Below are 16,699 nucleotides of genomic sequence, written 5' to 3'. Positions count from 1 at the left end.
TTCCTTATATCTATTTCTATGTGAATAAATATATTTATATGTATATATATATATATATATATATATATATATATGTATATATATATATACCACAGGGTAAAGGCCACGTCATGTGAGGACTATAGGACAACTAGTTTGATATCCCACGCAGCTAAAGTTGTTCTCAGGATCATAAACAAAAGGATAGAGAGTAGGGCAAATGATTACTTAGGGGATGATCAGTTTGGGTTTAGGAAGGGGAGAGGTACGCGTGATGCCATTGCAGTAATGAGATTATTAATCGAGAGGAATATAGAACACAACCAGGAGGTATTTTCCTGTTTCGTAGATTTCGAAAAAGCGTTTCATAGAGTGAATTGGGAAAAACTAATGAGTATTCTGCATAAAATAGGGATACATTGGAGGGAAAGGAGGCTAATCCGCAACCTGTACATGTCTCAGACTGCTAAGGTGCGGGTGGGGAACGGGGAGTCAGGATGGGCAGTGTTAGGAAGGGGTGTAAGGCAGGGTTGCCCATTATCACCGTTGCTGTTCAACCTGTATGCAGAGGACATGATCAAAGAGGCATGGGAAGAACTGGAGGTAGGAATGAAGGTGGGCGGGGAATTCGTAAAATCAGTTAGGTTTGCTGATGACCAAGCTTTAGTTTGTCAGTCAGCCAAGGGGCTGCAGGCATTGCTGAGTGAATTGGAAATTCAGTGCGACAGGTATGGGATGAGAATCAATATTAATAAAACAAAGGTTACGCGATTTTCTAGAAAGAAAAAGGCCAAGCTTAACATTAAAATAGGAGGGCAAAAACTAGAGCAGGTAGAACAGTTTACGTATCTCGGTAGTGTTTTGGACCAACAGGGTCAAAGTAGTAGGGACGTAAGGAGAAGAATTCCGCTAGGCAAAGAGCCTTTCACAAGGAGGAGGGAGTTGATGACAGGGACTTTGAGTAAGGATGTTAAGAAAAGACTCGCAAAAACTTTGATATGGAGCGTAGCTATGTACGGTGCGGAAACGTGGTCATTGAAGCAGGAGGATAGACGTAGACTGGAGGCTTTTGAAATGTGGGTGTGGAGAAGAATGGAGAAGGTGAAATGGACAGAGAAGAAAACAAATGAGGAAGTATTTGGTATGGTGGGCGAAGAGAGGGGTTTGTTGGGAGCAATCCTATGGAGGTAGGAAAAGTGGATGAAGGGGATGTTGACCGACAGTGGGATGTTGAAGACTGTGATAGAGGGTAGAATGTTGGGCAAAAGAGGAAAGGGTAGGAACAGGATAGGGATGTGGGACGGGATGAAGGGAGGAAGAAAGTACTCAGAGATGAAGAGGGACCTGATATAGAGTAGGATGACGGATTTTGTGTTTTGTTAGGAGTAATAAAATATTTGTTTGGTAGTTGTGTCCATCCAAAAACCTACCTTAACCGGTAGGTTACCTTAAAAAAATATACCACAGGGAAATTTTTTACACCTCCTAATTTTCCGAATCTTCATTATAAATGCCCACGTAAAAATACGTGGCGCCAAAAGAATGAAAACTCATTTCGGAACTAATGTACAATGGTAGGAAGTAAAGCGAAGCCCTAGTGAGGAACAGCTTAGCTGACCTAGCCATTCCTGACGAAAGATGATGTGTTCTAGATGGGTTAAAGACAATTAAGGAGTGTAATAAAAGCAGAAGGGTGTGGTACGTCATTTCACATACCAGTGAGATGAACGATGGGCAAAGAAAACCAGTAAGTATCAAAGCCGAAGTCTTATGCGAGGATCGATGGGCAAACGGTAATTTAAAAGGAAAAACGGATTTTTTTAACACAACAAACAAAATGGTCAAATGAAATAGAATTTCCAAAAGAAGTTAAATGTGGCTTAGATAAACCTTGCAACAAAATGAGAGCGCTATGAACTATCAGAGGAAAAATGAGAAAAATTTTGAGAGAAAGGTAATTATAATCACCGGCTTTGAATGAAGGAAGGGCTTAAAACCAATATTCGGATTAAGATCCTAATGATTTTTCTAGGCACTTGATATAGATATATATAGACGCAGGAGACACCGATTATTTTAAGGAAAAATAAAAAATATCTCGTAAAATGCAATCAGATTGCAACAAAATGCAAACAGGACATATCCATTTTTCGCGTTGCAAACTTCTTGTAAGTAGGGAAACGTATAGTGCCTACTGCCTGATAGAGGTTTTTCACAATCATTCAACGCAATGGGACATAAAAAACATTTTTGACTTAATATAAATCAACAAGATCCTATCGTTGACGATATCCTGTTAGATATCGCTACCGCGTGTGGCGGGGAATGAATCCACACCAGTTCATGGGACAATATTAAGTTGTGTACATATGTTATTCACCAATTAATATAGCAAAATATTTCTGATAGTAAATAATAATAACAATCGGGGTAGCATTATTAACTGCAGAGTATTTCTCTACGTATGCAATAAAACCTGCTAGTATTAAGATGAAGAATCAAATTAGGGCTAGATGACATGATGAAATAGTTTAGTCTAGGTTACTTAGAGTATAAAAAAATATATTATTTTACTTTTTGCAGTAGTTTCCCTTTATTCTGTTCCTTTGCCGTTCGTGGGAAAAATGACATCTTATATCTATTGACTTTTCTACAGTTAATCTATCTCATTTTATTGACATGATCTCTCCTACCGTAGCACGATGAGATTAATGACGAATTGTTAACGTCATCGCTCAAGCAACAACCTTCCAATTTATGTAAGAGATTTAATAGGTCTTTTAACCTTCGCTCAGTGAAATATTCTCTAACTAGTCCCTCTAATAATTTCGATACGCCTCTAAGTTTGTCATCACAGCGTTTTACAAGTCTAGCTACTCTCCGCAGCACGCGATGTAATTCGGCTTATCAATCCAAATTCACGATGACCCCATATAGCAGCTGCATATTCTAAATGAGGCCTGACGAACGAAAGACAACATCGCTCTTTAACATCCTTGCATTTACCGAATAATTTTCTATTCATCGACCGTTCTAATACTTATTCAATGATCTAATGATATTTGTTAGATATGTTAAGAAGTTAGAAGTTTTTAGACCTAAGAGGACAAGGTTCAGCGATAAAAGCATTGTAAGCATCGGAAATTAATATTTTCGCGATTTTTTTAAAATGAAAACACATAAAAATTTCAGGAGAGGGCATTTATGATCATGCAAAAAATGACCACTACCATACCCCTGAGAGCATAATTAATCCCTTATCCTTCACTCAAAACACCAGCTTCCATTCTATAATGACAAGCAGCATATGACTATTTGCTACTGATTTGGTTAACTGCGGAGAAACGATTAATAAAACGAACTGGAAGGTTATTTGTTACGATATTAAGAGTATTATGGCATGTTGTAACTAGATTTAACCACAGTAATCAAACTGAAAGCTATTTTTGATTGGTAGGAGCTCACCGAAACTTGCACTAATCTGCTTTCCAAAAACTCACAGAAATGAACTGCCTGATAGCACCATTTGAAGCAATTACTCAGTATTCAAAATCTCTAAACGCTAGACCACCATCACAGTCCTCAAAATCTACCGTCAAAACTATAAATTTAGTAAGATGAATTTATTTCGAAACGATAATTAAAAAAGTCACTCCAACTCAACAATTATTGCATGATGTACATAGGTATGCATTTGTACCAGTAAGTAAATGTACGCATATGCTAGGTGCACCCCCCTCACCTTCCCACCTCACGCCCACGCTGTATCTTGTGGGACCTTCCGCAGATGTAATTGAAAATTAAATGAACTGCAATTAACTTCGGTCACGTCACCACTGAGTCACCGGGGGCATGGTTTAATCGCCTATAGTAATTCACAGGAGTACACGACATTACAGCTCGCGAAATAAAATACGTGGCGTAATTGAGAAGTACTATGAAAGAGATGAAAATACATGTTTATACAGATGTGCAAACACTAGGCTAATTGGAAAGGTGGAAAGGCGCGGATTCCAAGTGGAAATAAGTATCCTTCACCGAAACTCCAACCAAGAACCATCGACCATCCCTAAAGATCCTCTACAAATTAAGATATCAGGGAACATAATTACCTCTTAAATCCAGGGGGTTGCAACCAAGCGCCCCAACTCGACGGCCATGAGATGGCGCTCGGGTGATATTTCAGGCTCTACCACAGAAATTGACGAACTGACTTGAACTGACGTAAACCTATGCCTCAAAATCCATAAGGTAACTGTGAACAAAATGATAACCTGCCCGTGCTGAAATTACACTACAGCCGAAATATCAAAAAGATGAAATTACAACTGAAATTCATCTTATTCGACAAAGTTATGACTCTTAGGACGAAGATGGTGATCGATAGATCTTACGTCAATTGCCCAAAGTACTGAACACAAAGACGAAAGAACATTCACAAAAGAACTCATCATATGACGTTAAGGGGTAACAGTGCGATTGAAGTACTTTTCCATCAGAGCATCGCACATGGTCACAATAAGGCGGTCGCCATGGTTGAAATTCACGATTGCACTTAGAAATAGTTGACCACTCAAATACCAAATTCACCATATCTGGCCCCTAGTAGCTTTTCTGTATCCTAATCTTAAAGGTTCGCTTTGGGAATAGAAATTTTCAACAGCCGAGAGGGACATCACATACATAAACGCCTATTTTGCGGAGAAATAACTAAACTACCATTTGCAGAGTTTAAAAAAGTTTAGAGAATCGCCTGAAAGAGTGAATTGACTTAAAAGGAGACTATGTTGAAAAATATAAGCAAATCTGAAGGAAAAATTTCTCCTTTATTTGTTAGCTCGGAAAATTGTTAGACTACCCACATAAACATGTACGTGTGGTATGTAGTATACATGTAGAAGCAGCCTGGAAAGATGGCAAGGTCGAATCTCCGGAGTACGAGTCATCCGATTTGAGTAACACGATACATAGCATAAATAACATTTCGCCAATCACCTATGATTGATTTGTTTATCGAAAGGAAAGTGATTGATTCGGAAAGTGACAACGGGCCAACATCTCGTCCCATGACTTGAGCGAAAAAAATTGTCACGCACATAGAGATCTAGGCTCTCTCACCCATTTAGTCTCTTAAAGCCACGTCCAAACTCGCAAATAGGCACGCACGTGTAAGATGTACGCACAGCAACTGATCGCCCCCCTCCCTCGTGTCGCACTTTACCGACGCCGCGCAAAAAAAATACGACCGCGGCAGATTGGTACCCCATCGGAAATGTCACTGTGACAAGTGATGATCAATCAGCCAATAAACGCCCATCGTTTTCCCAATCCCCAAGGGAAGGGGAGGAGGGCGGGGCAATTCATAATGCCTTTTCCCCAATAACAGGCGAGAGGAAGGGCTTTGCATAAATTTCCTCTTTTTTTATTTATTTATTTAAGGCCACCCCGTCTTTTTATATATATATATCCTCTCTCTCTCTCTTCCCTCTCATACACCCATCTAACTGAATCAATTCGAACAGGGACGATCGGAATGACATATCCGGGCTTAAAATGTTATTGTTCGCCTTATGCCATAAAATAACCAGATAACATTCTCGGGATCAATCGTATTGAGGCGTTCACACAAATTTCCCCGTCCTTAGGTTATCAGTGATCCATTTTGAGACCAGGAAACTCGGTAGTCTGGAAAATCTGTGGTTTAAAAAAAGAAAACCAATTATAAGAGGAAAAACAGTAATAATATAATGACAATCATCTGTCTATTCGTAACACGTTATTTCTCTTCGAAGCTTTGGAGAATTTAACGAATTTTTTTTCCAGAGAGTCTCAATTGAGAAGTGTGTTTAAAAAACTTAAGCAGCTGTCAAATGTACGCATGTGCCTCCAATGTAATCCACAGAGGGCGATGGGTGTGCCAGAATGAGTCTGTTTTGGGTGTTAATGAAGTTTTATAATTACCACTGCCACCAAAAACGTTGAGTGATGGGTAAAATCTCTCTGGACACTATAACCGAGATTCATAGACATGAAAATACCCTCGAAGTAATTAAACAGTCCCCCAAAACCCTTAATACGCGATAAAACGTGGACTCTCGTGCATGTAGCGAATACGTTTCTATTGCGTACCGTACCCATAGTAACCCTATTTTAAAAAATTTCTGTTCGCGCGAAAATCCCATTCAGGAGATTCATTCGTGAATGCCGGAGTCCTCGCGGCACCTTAGTAACAAAAGGTAATGTACCACTCACTTAAATTTACATCTCCGTGAACAGGTTTGATGTGAATACAGAGTATTTTAGCACCCTCAGAGGTTCGTATTAATATTTGAAACGTGTTCTATTACCCAGTTGGACTAGTTTTGAGGCGCCGATTATTGAAACTAAGAAATTTCGGATACTTTTTTCCCATAAATGAATTCATTTGATTTTTTTTAAATGGTGGCTAGTTGCTGTTGGGTTTTGCACCATTAAAACTATTGTATGTTTGTGCATATGATATGAGTATTCCGTGAGGAAGACATGTACTTCTGTGCAATCCCTGTAAAATTCGTTGGTAGTCATAGTAGCTTGCATAAAATCTTGAATTTTTCAATTTCTATTAAAGCTAACGTGGCTGATAAGACCCTGTTTTATAATCTTCACGTGAGAGACTACGACAAGGACGAGAAATTCAGGAGATTTTATGAAATACACTTGACGTCTTGATGCGATTCCAATTATATTAATTGAATGTTACCATCGCGACAAGTTCCTAAGGGGTGATAAGGGGATAATTTACGATTTTTATCTAGTATCTGGGACAAATTTTGTGATTTTGGGAAATGGAATTCCTGATTTTATTCCGATTTGCGCCGACGAATTTGTTTTCTGTACTCGTATATTGGGTATTGCACTGCCAACTGCCAATTGCATGGCTAATATTACCACGGGATAATTACAATTACATATTGTGACGGTCAACGGTATTCATGCGGAGCTAAACTTGGCTGGACGTGATCGGTGGTTACCAAATAATGTTAAGGACCGCGGGCTCTCTAATGAAGATGGTGAGATAGACCCGCGGGTAGAGATAAGGTGGAAAAGATAATAGTTGACGCAGAAAAGGTGCAAGAATGATGGTAGGAATTCATAGAAGCACTATATGGTAAAGAACTTAGGCCAATAAGGTTAGACATTGAAAAGAAACATGACGTAGATGAAGATATCTAAGTTCCAGACATCCTCGACGATGAGATATAAATGGCATTAAGGGAGATGAAACTAAATAAGGCCGTGGGGGTGGATAACATTCCTGCGGAACGACTAAAAGGTTTAGGAAAATTTGGGAGGAAGAGGCTGCATGGACTGATTCGTAGTACACAAATTTCAAAACATTTAATTGGTTTCTTATTGTTATTTCCCCGTTAATGTTTTATAGAAAATAACCGCATAATACGTCTACACTTAATACTCTCGGACGAGTCACTAAAGTAGTGCCGTATGGCAGTGAGTGTAAGGATATAGATCATCAAAGTTGCATTTAATTTTTTTCGACTTGGAAATGAAACTATTAGTCAATATTATCTGTGTTTAGATAAAGGGTTAAGAGATCAATCGAAAAGCTGTTTATCCTTGCGTTTTCCGCCATTTGGACGAAGTATGGTCAGGATGGGACTGAAAATTTGATGGTACATATGACCGGAACATCCGTAAACGAAATTGCCTCGGGAAAGTTAACTGCCTCAAAAATCTTTCTGGTAAACGCAGAATATCCTAGCGCTTTTTCCGATTCACGGACTTTCCTTCCATAGTCCCGTGGACCGGAGATGACCACTGGTTTCCCTTTGCACTGGCAACGGAAAGTGTCATAATCGGTACATTGCCAAGCAAAAAATACATTCATTTACTCAATTTTCATTTCTGCCGTTCGGAAACCATTTTAGAGTCCTGGAATCCTGACACGTCACCTTTTACTCCCTTCCAGTTGAATCCAGGAACGTGGTCAGTAGCACTGGAAAGGCTGGAGTTTTCGATGAATGAACTGCGGACTCCAAACACACGCCCCGAAGACCTTCCAGTGATATTTCAGGGTATCCTCGTGCAAATGATTGACGAGGAGTCAATCAGCATGGCAATGAAGTAAGTGGCATTTTTGGGTAGATAATTTAGGGATGTTTTTTTAAAGTACGGTAAATTTCAATTAATTCAGAAGGAACATAACTAAATCAATAATAATCAGAGTCCTAAATTTCGCTGTGACATACGTACATACAAACACACACATTATAAGTTTAAACCATTTAAGGTAGTTTTTGAATGGAAGCAGACTTGCACAACAGAACAAAACAGTACCTAGCCTTTACTAATTTAAACTTCACCTAAAAACCGACGCTGCAATTCAGACTCTCGCTATTCCGAATTGACGTAACATCCGACGCTCAGCCACAAAAGGATCCATAAAACTAAAACTATTCACAGATTCCACCTGTTTTTAAAATCTATGGTTAATATTTAATATTCAAACAGAAATATTAGAAAATTTAGAAAATATGTCTTCTTTAAAAATGTGCTTCAGACAATTCTTCTAAAAACTACAAAGCTACAAGTTGATATTTACCTCCGGACAGCAAGACTTTACTTGTTCCCTCATATTATCTATCCCTCCTCTCCTCCTACTTAGCTTGTTGGAAGGTCTTTCATCTATTATAATATTCGTTATCCTATCGTCAGTCTAAGTGGTCTTCATCCACCCCTCCGACCCCCTTTGGCTTTCTACCAACAATTCCCACTGCTCCCCTACTATGCCTAGTATTTTTGTCGTTTTTTTCCTTTCTCCCATACAATTTTTCTCTATTCTATCCTTTCTCATTTCAATAGTTTCCAATCTCCGACTGTCGTCTTGCTTCAAATACAAAGTCACCAAGACCTACCAAACAATTAACCGAGTATCTGATATTATTCAGCATTAAAAATTAACATTAGCATAATTAATATTGCTGATCATTGACCAAACTTGACCGTAGCCACCCGGAAAATCGCCTAATTGCAACGTAGTTCTTAAATAATTCTTAAATAAATAATTTTAGGTAGAAAGAGGTGACTAGTGAAAACTTTAATATGGATCGTAGTATTTTATCTCAATAGTTTCAGCCTCAACTTTGTGGAAGTTCATTTTAATAAATGAAAAAGAAAAACTTTGTTTCAATCCACCACTTTATTTCAGGTACGACTAGTTTCGACGCTACGGCGTCATCCTTAGGTACCGCACCGTATTATTTTATGGCACCTCAGGCACCTAGTATTTTATGTGGCTTGGAAACTCAGCCATTGAGGAAGGAGGATAACCGCAGATTGGAGGCCTTTGTGATGTGGGTGAGCGTTTAGAGGAGTGTGTAGACAATAAAATTTACGGAAATGATATAAGAAACGGTGAAGTCCTAGGCATGGTAAGGGAAAATAGACGGCAGTTGGGAGAAATTCCAAGCAGGTACAGCAGCTGGATGAAACTGAGAGGTAATGTGATCGTGAAATCTATAATGTAGAGGTGAGAATTTGAATTTAAATGTCAATACTTAGTTATTCCACACAATACTTATTTTATAAACTACCCGGGATTTTACGTTAAGTTTGATAATCAGATGAACAAATTAAGGCAAGATAAACTTGCAGAAGTACGCATATAATCAGAGAATGGGAAGAGGGGCTTCTCTTTTTAAAATAAGCCCACAATAGGATTAATATAACGTTTAAAAAATTAATAACAACTTATTATAAGTACCTAAATACTGTATACTCAGGTCATAACTGTTAGTTATAGGTATGAATGGGTGTTACATTAATTTAATTATTGATCGACATTAATATATCAAATAAGGTGATACAATGGCTCGTATAGTCATGATAAAACTTAATTAAGGGAGACAGCGGAGCTAAAAAATATTATTATTGTAGAATGGGGTATTCAGTATGGAGTTTAAGGAGATTTTTTTGCCATATTAGTCAGCGTTTAGGAGTATAGTAGTGTGGAAATCTAGAGATCATCTGACCCCTACCCTAACCCAGTATACTATTGCTAAGAAAATGTATCGGTTTAAGGATATTCAGCGTTATATTATTCATAGATTAGGAGTGACGTCAGGGTCCATCATAAACCAGCCCTAACCTGGTAGACTAGTTCCAATAGCAAGTTTTCCCCTCGTGAGTAAACACGTTTATCTAAGCGGTAACAAATTGGATTTTCCTTTCTTCCTTTTTCTTCTTCTCAAGTGAGGCGACGTGTGAGAGGAAGAGAGTCGCCAGGGAGAGAAGAAGCCGGAGGGTGTCATGCCTAGTCCCGGGGAGACATCAACCCCCCGAGGGCCGGGCGGGAGGAGGGGAGAACGGAATGGCGGAGTGCCCCATCCAGACCATCTCTCACAGAATCCAGCCGGAAGCCGTTCCCGATCCTTACGACCGCCTCGTTGCGAAATTCAGTCGCGAATCCTTTCGCGTGGACAAGGACATCTTCACCGCTGCTTCGGATGAGGACGTCAAAGAGCGGAATGACGTTCGACAACTCAAGTCTGGGGACTCGAAAACCGCTTTTTCTCTTTAAGTGTATGGAAAATGCCGTTCCTGATACGCGCCGATATTGTTTATCAAGAATGTTACATCAATGTTATTTTTGATCGCGGATACGACCGAGGGAAAGGGTAACTAAATAAAGAATATTTTGTTTAATGGAGAATTGGCCCTAAAACCATAAATGGAACAAAGAAAACGGACTAGAAACATATATGAAGTAATTATTTCTTCTATTCCCTCAACTATTGGTCGATAAATAACAATATTGGCTTATTTCTATTTCGGCTAAGGTTCTTATGTAAACCAAAATCTCCGAAATAGCACAGAGCTAGGCTATCCTTGGTCTTCTGGAATCAAACCTATGTCTAATTGGCATAGGCAAACAAACCTGTCCACTGGGAATACCGTGCCACAAAATTTGAATGAATTGAAAAAAAATTATAAAATTAACGGAAGTAGTTGCGATTTCGTGAAAGCAGTTCGTGCCACAAGGATGTGTGATGGCTCTATTCCAATCCGTATACACTACATAACTACTCAAACATAACAACAATTCTAATATGCAGGATAAGAGGAATCTTCAAAGAGATCTCAGAATTTTCATAACGTATTATCACAGAAGAATCTCCTCCTCAATCTTACCTAATATTAAAGACACACTCTTGAGAAAAAATCAAATTCTCCGAACAAGGTTTGGGTAATCGAAAAAATTTATAGAATATAAAGCAAACAACGTCAGAACTTTCAATGATAGGATAGTTAGAGGTTGGTGTTACTGTTATTTTTACATTACCATAACTGGCAACTTGACTCATTGTATCTCGCGTGTGCTAGGAAAAAAACCTGTTTCCCACGACGTTAACTATTAGTTACTTCATTGGGATAAGATACAAAAACAAACAAAAAGTTACATATGTGAATGTATATGGGTGTATATGTACGAGGGCGGTTCGATAAGGGGATCGAGATGGTGCGAGGGCTAACGTACTGGCTTCCCACCCTGAGGGCGCGGGTTCAAATCCCGGCGGTGTTGAATATTTTTCAGAGGTATCTCGATCCCTACTTGAGGTGCTTTTTGGAGGGCACTTTGAGTGAGTACGCCGTCCGTCGGATGGGACGTTAAGCTGCGGACCCCTTGGCGCCTTTCGCAAAGAATTCTCTGCTTTCGAAAAGCCCTTCGAAAGCAGAGAATGACTCTAGGGTAAAGAGGGCAGGCGTGAACACATCATCCCCTGAGAATAAACAATAATGGGACACATATAGATCCTCTAAAATTGAAACCAAAACACAATTACATAGCGCTTTACTGGACTTTAAACGCAAAGTACTTTGCGAGCACTTGGACACTGACCCCAAAGCTTTCTGGTCATATGTTAGAGAAGTAAATGGGAGTAAACAAACCGTGGCTTGCTTAAGGGATTGTAGCAATATAATTCATACAGACAGCGAGGGTAAAGCTAACATCCTAAATTCATTCTTCCAAAGCGTTTTCTCGAATGATGTTGCCACCGCATATCTCCAAGAAACAATACATACTCCACCCATAGAAAAAATAACAGTGGACCAACAAGGAATTCTAAAATTGCTTAATGAGATTAAACCCAACAAATCCCCGGGTCCCGAAAATATACCAGCTAGGGTGATAAAACATTTAGCTCCAAACATTGCCCCGTACCTTGAATTTATATTTAACATATCCCTCACAGAGTGCAAAGTACCTAAGATTTGGAAAACCGCGCAAATAACGCCTATTTTTAAAAGTGGTGACAGGGAAGATCCCAGTAATTACAGACCTATATCTCTCACTTCTATCTGTTGCAAAATCTTAGAGCACATAATTGTCAGTTCAATAATGAGACACCTTGACAATATTAACTTTTTTAAGTGACAATCAACACGGATTCAGGAAAACCCGATCCTGCGAAACCCAATTAGGATTATTTACACATGATTTACTTGTATCTGGTGAGAGAGGTCGGCAAGTGGATGCCATCTTCTTAGATTTTCAAAAGGCATTTGATAAGGTCCCACATGGTAAACTCATTCATAAATTAAAGGTCGCGGGTATAAACAAGGGCGCCATAAGTTGGGTTAAAGATTTTCTTTCAGAGCGGGAACAGAGGGTAGTCCTTGATGGCGCTAGTTCCGACAGCGTTCGAGTCACGTTGGGGGTACCTTAGGGAAGTGTGATCGGGCCGTTGCTTTTCTTGATTTTTGTTAACGATTTGAACCGCGAAGTGAAAAGTAAAATTAGGATGTTCGCGGATGACACGGTGATCTATCGGGAGATATCTGGGGATGAGGATCGTTTTATTCTAGAGCAGGATTTAGATTGCATTACTAAATAGTGTTCTAACTGGGGATTGACTCTAAATTATAATAAATGTTCAGTGGTAAATTTCTTTAAAAGATCAACGGGATTTGCTTACAAATTAGCTGGAGGTGACCTAGCAGTAGTTGATACGGTAAAATACCTAGGTGTCACATTCACAAAAGACTTAACTTGGGGGACTCACATACGTTAAGTCTGCGGTCAAGCATATAAAAAATTGGGAATGAAAAATAATAACTTTGTGATTCCACAGGATTTTTATTGTGATACGACCCGGGTTTCGACGTTCAACGTCATCTTCAGGACCTGAAGATGACGTTGAACGTCGAAACCCGGGTCGTATCTCAATAAAAATCCTGTGGAATCACAAAGTTATTATTTTTCATTTCCAAGATGAATCGATTCCATAAAGTCACGCCGGAAACCATTAACTATATAAAAAATTGGGATTCATTAGAAGCATTGTCGGCAAAAGTGACTCTAAGGTCAAGGAACGTTGTTACCACGCTCTTGCAAGACCTCATTTAAAATACGCATGCAGCGTGTGGGATCCGAGTGAAAAAGGTCTCATTCGGGAAATTGAGAAGGTTCAACGCCGGGCAGCCCGTTTTGTAAAAAATTCCTACGATAAAACGCAAAGCGTCACCGAAATGCTCATGGATTTGGGGTGGGAATCATTGGCTGAGAGACGATTCAATGCAAGATTGAAATTATTAAATAAATTTAGATACGCATGTTTCACCACCGAGGTCTCGCAAATTATTCGTACTCCTACATACATTGGTCGCTTGGATCATGCATATAAAATTCGGGAAATAGATGCCAGAACTAGCCGACTAAAGGACTCCTTCTTCCCACGGACAATACGGGATAGCAACTGCAGGGTTATGGATAGCAAAAATTCCACTTGCCACCCCCAGCGTCTAAAAAATAATTAGTTGTATTTAAATGCATGCTCTTCCACTAACCTTATGATTTTTGCTATAATAACCCTTTCTTTCCGAATGACGTCATTCGTGTTCCGTTTATCTGTTTTTAAGTCTCCCTTTCAATCCCTCGTCCCTCTCCGCGGGGGGAAAATTCCTGCTACCTGCAACGTTGGGTCGCATTCCCTGCCTTTTACAGACTCTTTGGGGGTAGAGTGTTTCGTGGTGCATTTTCATGTGGTAGTGATGTTTCAATTTCTCGCTTGTTGTGTCCTGGCTTCCGTGTTGTAGGATGGCTTTCGTGCTGCATCATGGGGTGCAGTTTTTTAGTTGTTTTGCGGTATATGCGTTTGCATGAGTATTGGATGAAGGGATTTTTGCATGAGTGTGTGCGCTGCTGTGGGTGTAATTTTCCGTGTTGTTTTTTTGCATGTGGTATTTTTCCTTTTTACGGTTGGTGACCTAACACCCCCCGCCACACGCCCTTGCGACGGCTTGCGGGGTATTATGTAGATGTAGATGTAGAATAGGCTAATGCCGACACTGGGTTTCTCTCCTCCCTTCACCCTTTCATGTCCATCCCCTATGGCGCAAAAGACCTTAGCTGTCGGTCGCCTCCCCTAAAAAACTACTACTACTGCGGTTCAATAAGTACCCGTGTTAGAAATGAAGAACATTTTTGTATTTTTCAACATACTCCCCTTTTAGAAAGATACACTTCTCCCAACGTCCCGGCCATTTTTTTAACCCCTCCGAAAAATAGGATTTGTCGAACTCTCTAAAATATGCCTGTCTCGGCGATAACTTCCTCGTTTGAGCTATATGGTTTTCCCGCGAGCCATTCCTTTATGTTAGGGAGTAAGAAAAAGTCGCAGGGAGCCAGATCGGGTGAATAAGGGGGGTGCGGCAGCAATTCATAACGTAGTTCATGCAGTTCATGAAGTTGACAGCCGGATCAGCTTGCTGTCCACCGTGTGCAATCGTGGCCCCCATCGGGCCGACAATTATTTCATCGCCAACTTATCATGTAAAATATTAATTGCCGTTCCGGTCGACACACCCACAGCCTCTGCTATTTTATGCATTTTCGTTCGTCGATCAGCGAGAATCATGGCGTGGACCTTTTGAATGATTTCCTCGGTAACCACGTCCGCCGGGCCTCCTGGTCGCTCCTCATCAAAAACAGATGATCACCCACGTTTAAATTCGTTGAATCAATATCTAACTGTGGTCATAGATGGTGAAGTGTCCCCATAAACAGCGTCCAACTTTGATTTTATCTCCTCGCATTTCTTCCCATCCAGAGACAAAAGGGCGAATTACCGAACGATACTGCTCTTTTTCCATGTTAGCGAAAATCACGAAACACGTCTTACTCGAATGGCTGCCAAATTTAAACTAACATTTAAATCAGTCTGAAATTTGTTTCACCGTCGTTTGATAGATGGCAACACACGATGATAACATAAATTTCCCTCAGGAACGCCCTTTGTCTTCAAACACGGGTACTTATTGAATCGCCCTCGTACTACGCAACCCGCGGAAATTCAAAATTCGCGATACTTTTTGAACACACCTCGTATCTATTTTGGCCCCTTCAAATTTCTTTCCATTACACGTGTGTCAAAGTTTTTTCCAATCCTCGAAGCACCAAAAAATCATTTTTTGTGATTTTGTTCAGCTCCTCCTTCGACGCAGTCTTTTCCTTGTCAATCGTAGCCTAGCATCATTCTTTCATGCGCCTCTTCAGTTTCGGGAACAAGAAAAAGTCACTGGGGCCAGGTCTGGGGAATACGCTGGCTGTGGCATCATTAGCGTGTTGTTTTCGGCCGAAAATTCGCGCACAAGTAACGATGTGTGAGGAGGGGGGTTGTCATGGTGCAAAAGTCAATTTTTGTTCTTCCACAAATTCGGGCGTTTGTGGTGGATTGCTTCGCGAAAATTGCGCATTACTTGCAGGTAATATTCCTTATTTACCGTTATACCCTGTGGCAAGAACTCATCCTTAAGGGAGTAAATAGCCCCGTTTCTCCCGTCATGCCTACCTGCCCCGAAACCCTCTGCCTCAAATGTAGACACAATAGGCCCACGTAACAAGTTCAGCGTCCTCAGGCCCACTCACTCACCCCCCCCCCCTTCAGTTCAACCAATTCCTCCCCTACTTCCCGTGCCCCTGAGGCTGAAAAGCAGGTAGTTGGGAGATCCCTGTTTCTACTTTTCGCCAAGAGATGGAAGGTCTAAATTATTTCCCACATAGAATCATTTTTAGATTGGTACAAGCTTGAACTAGCTCTAAATTGAACCGTTTTAATATTATTAGATACGCTGATGGGAATCTTTTTAGTTTTCTTTGAATGACTTCATGAGAGTTGGAGGCTTATTTTTAAATGCTAGATAACTTTACCCGTCACAATGATGTTGTGCGACAATTGCAAAGGCCACCTTAAATTTTTAAGTTTTCAGTAGACGGGGATACCTTCAATCGAAAAAATCTTTCGCCTTTTACTAAAGATTTCCGTGGAGGCGTCCCTTATGTCTTAAAGACAATTTTTGACTGTGCCCATCATTTGGGCCAAATATACGGTAACCACAAAGGCCAAAAATAGACCAATAAATTAATGTAAAATTAAATACAATTGACCTTGGACTATCGGGTTCGCTGTTAATACCTTTGAATAGACTAGATATTTGCGAATATCACCCAAATCAGTGGTTTAAAATTAAAAACGCAATTCTTTCGACTAAGAGATGGCACTCGGTAGCTATTTGATCCATCCCCAGAGAAATGGACGGATACACTGCCACGAAATATCTCCTCCTAGTTTTCTTTCACGAATTTAATTTCTCCGCAGTCTTCCAAGAATGGCGTTGCTTCAAAAACTGCGGAAAAAGCCATAACACTCCGTGCACCCCTCCT

General features: G+C 40.1%; 1 non-coding gene across 1 annotated transcript; it reads left to right on the top strand.

Moving 5' to 3' along the window:
• The first annotated feature begins 16,244 nt into the window (after positions 1–16,244).
• On the top strand, positions 16,245–16,358 carry LOC139687173 (U5 spliceosomal RNA). The gene has a single exon (XR_011700608.1). It is a non-coding gene; the product is annotated as a U5 spliceosomal RNA (small nuclear RNA).
• The last annotated feature ends 341 nt before the right edge of the window (positions 16,359–16,699 follow it).

The sequence above is a fragment of the Hetaerina americana genome, unplaced genomic scaffold (assembly GCF_022747635.1).
Source record: "Hetaerina americana unplaced genomic scaffold, ioHetAmer1.1.p SCAF_173, whole genome shotgun sequence".
NCBI lineage: Eukaryota > Metazoa > Arthropoda > Insecta > Odonata > Calopterygidae > Hetaerina > Hetaerina americana.
The sequence above is the reverse complement of the archived record's forward strand: the minus strand, read 5'-3'. Positions and strand labels throughout refer to the sequence as shown.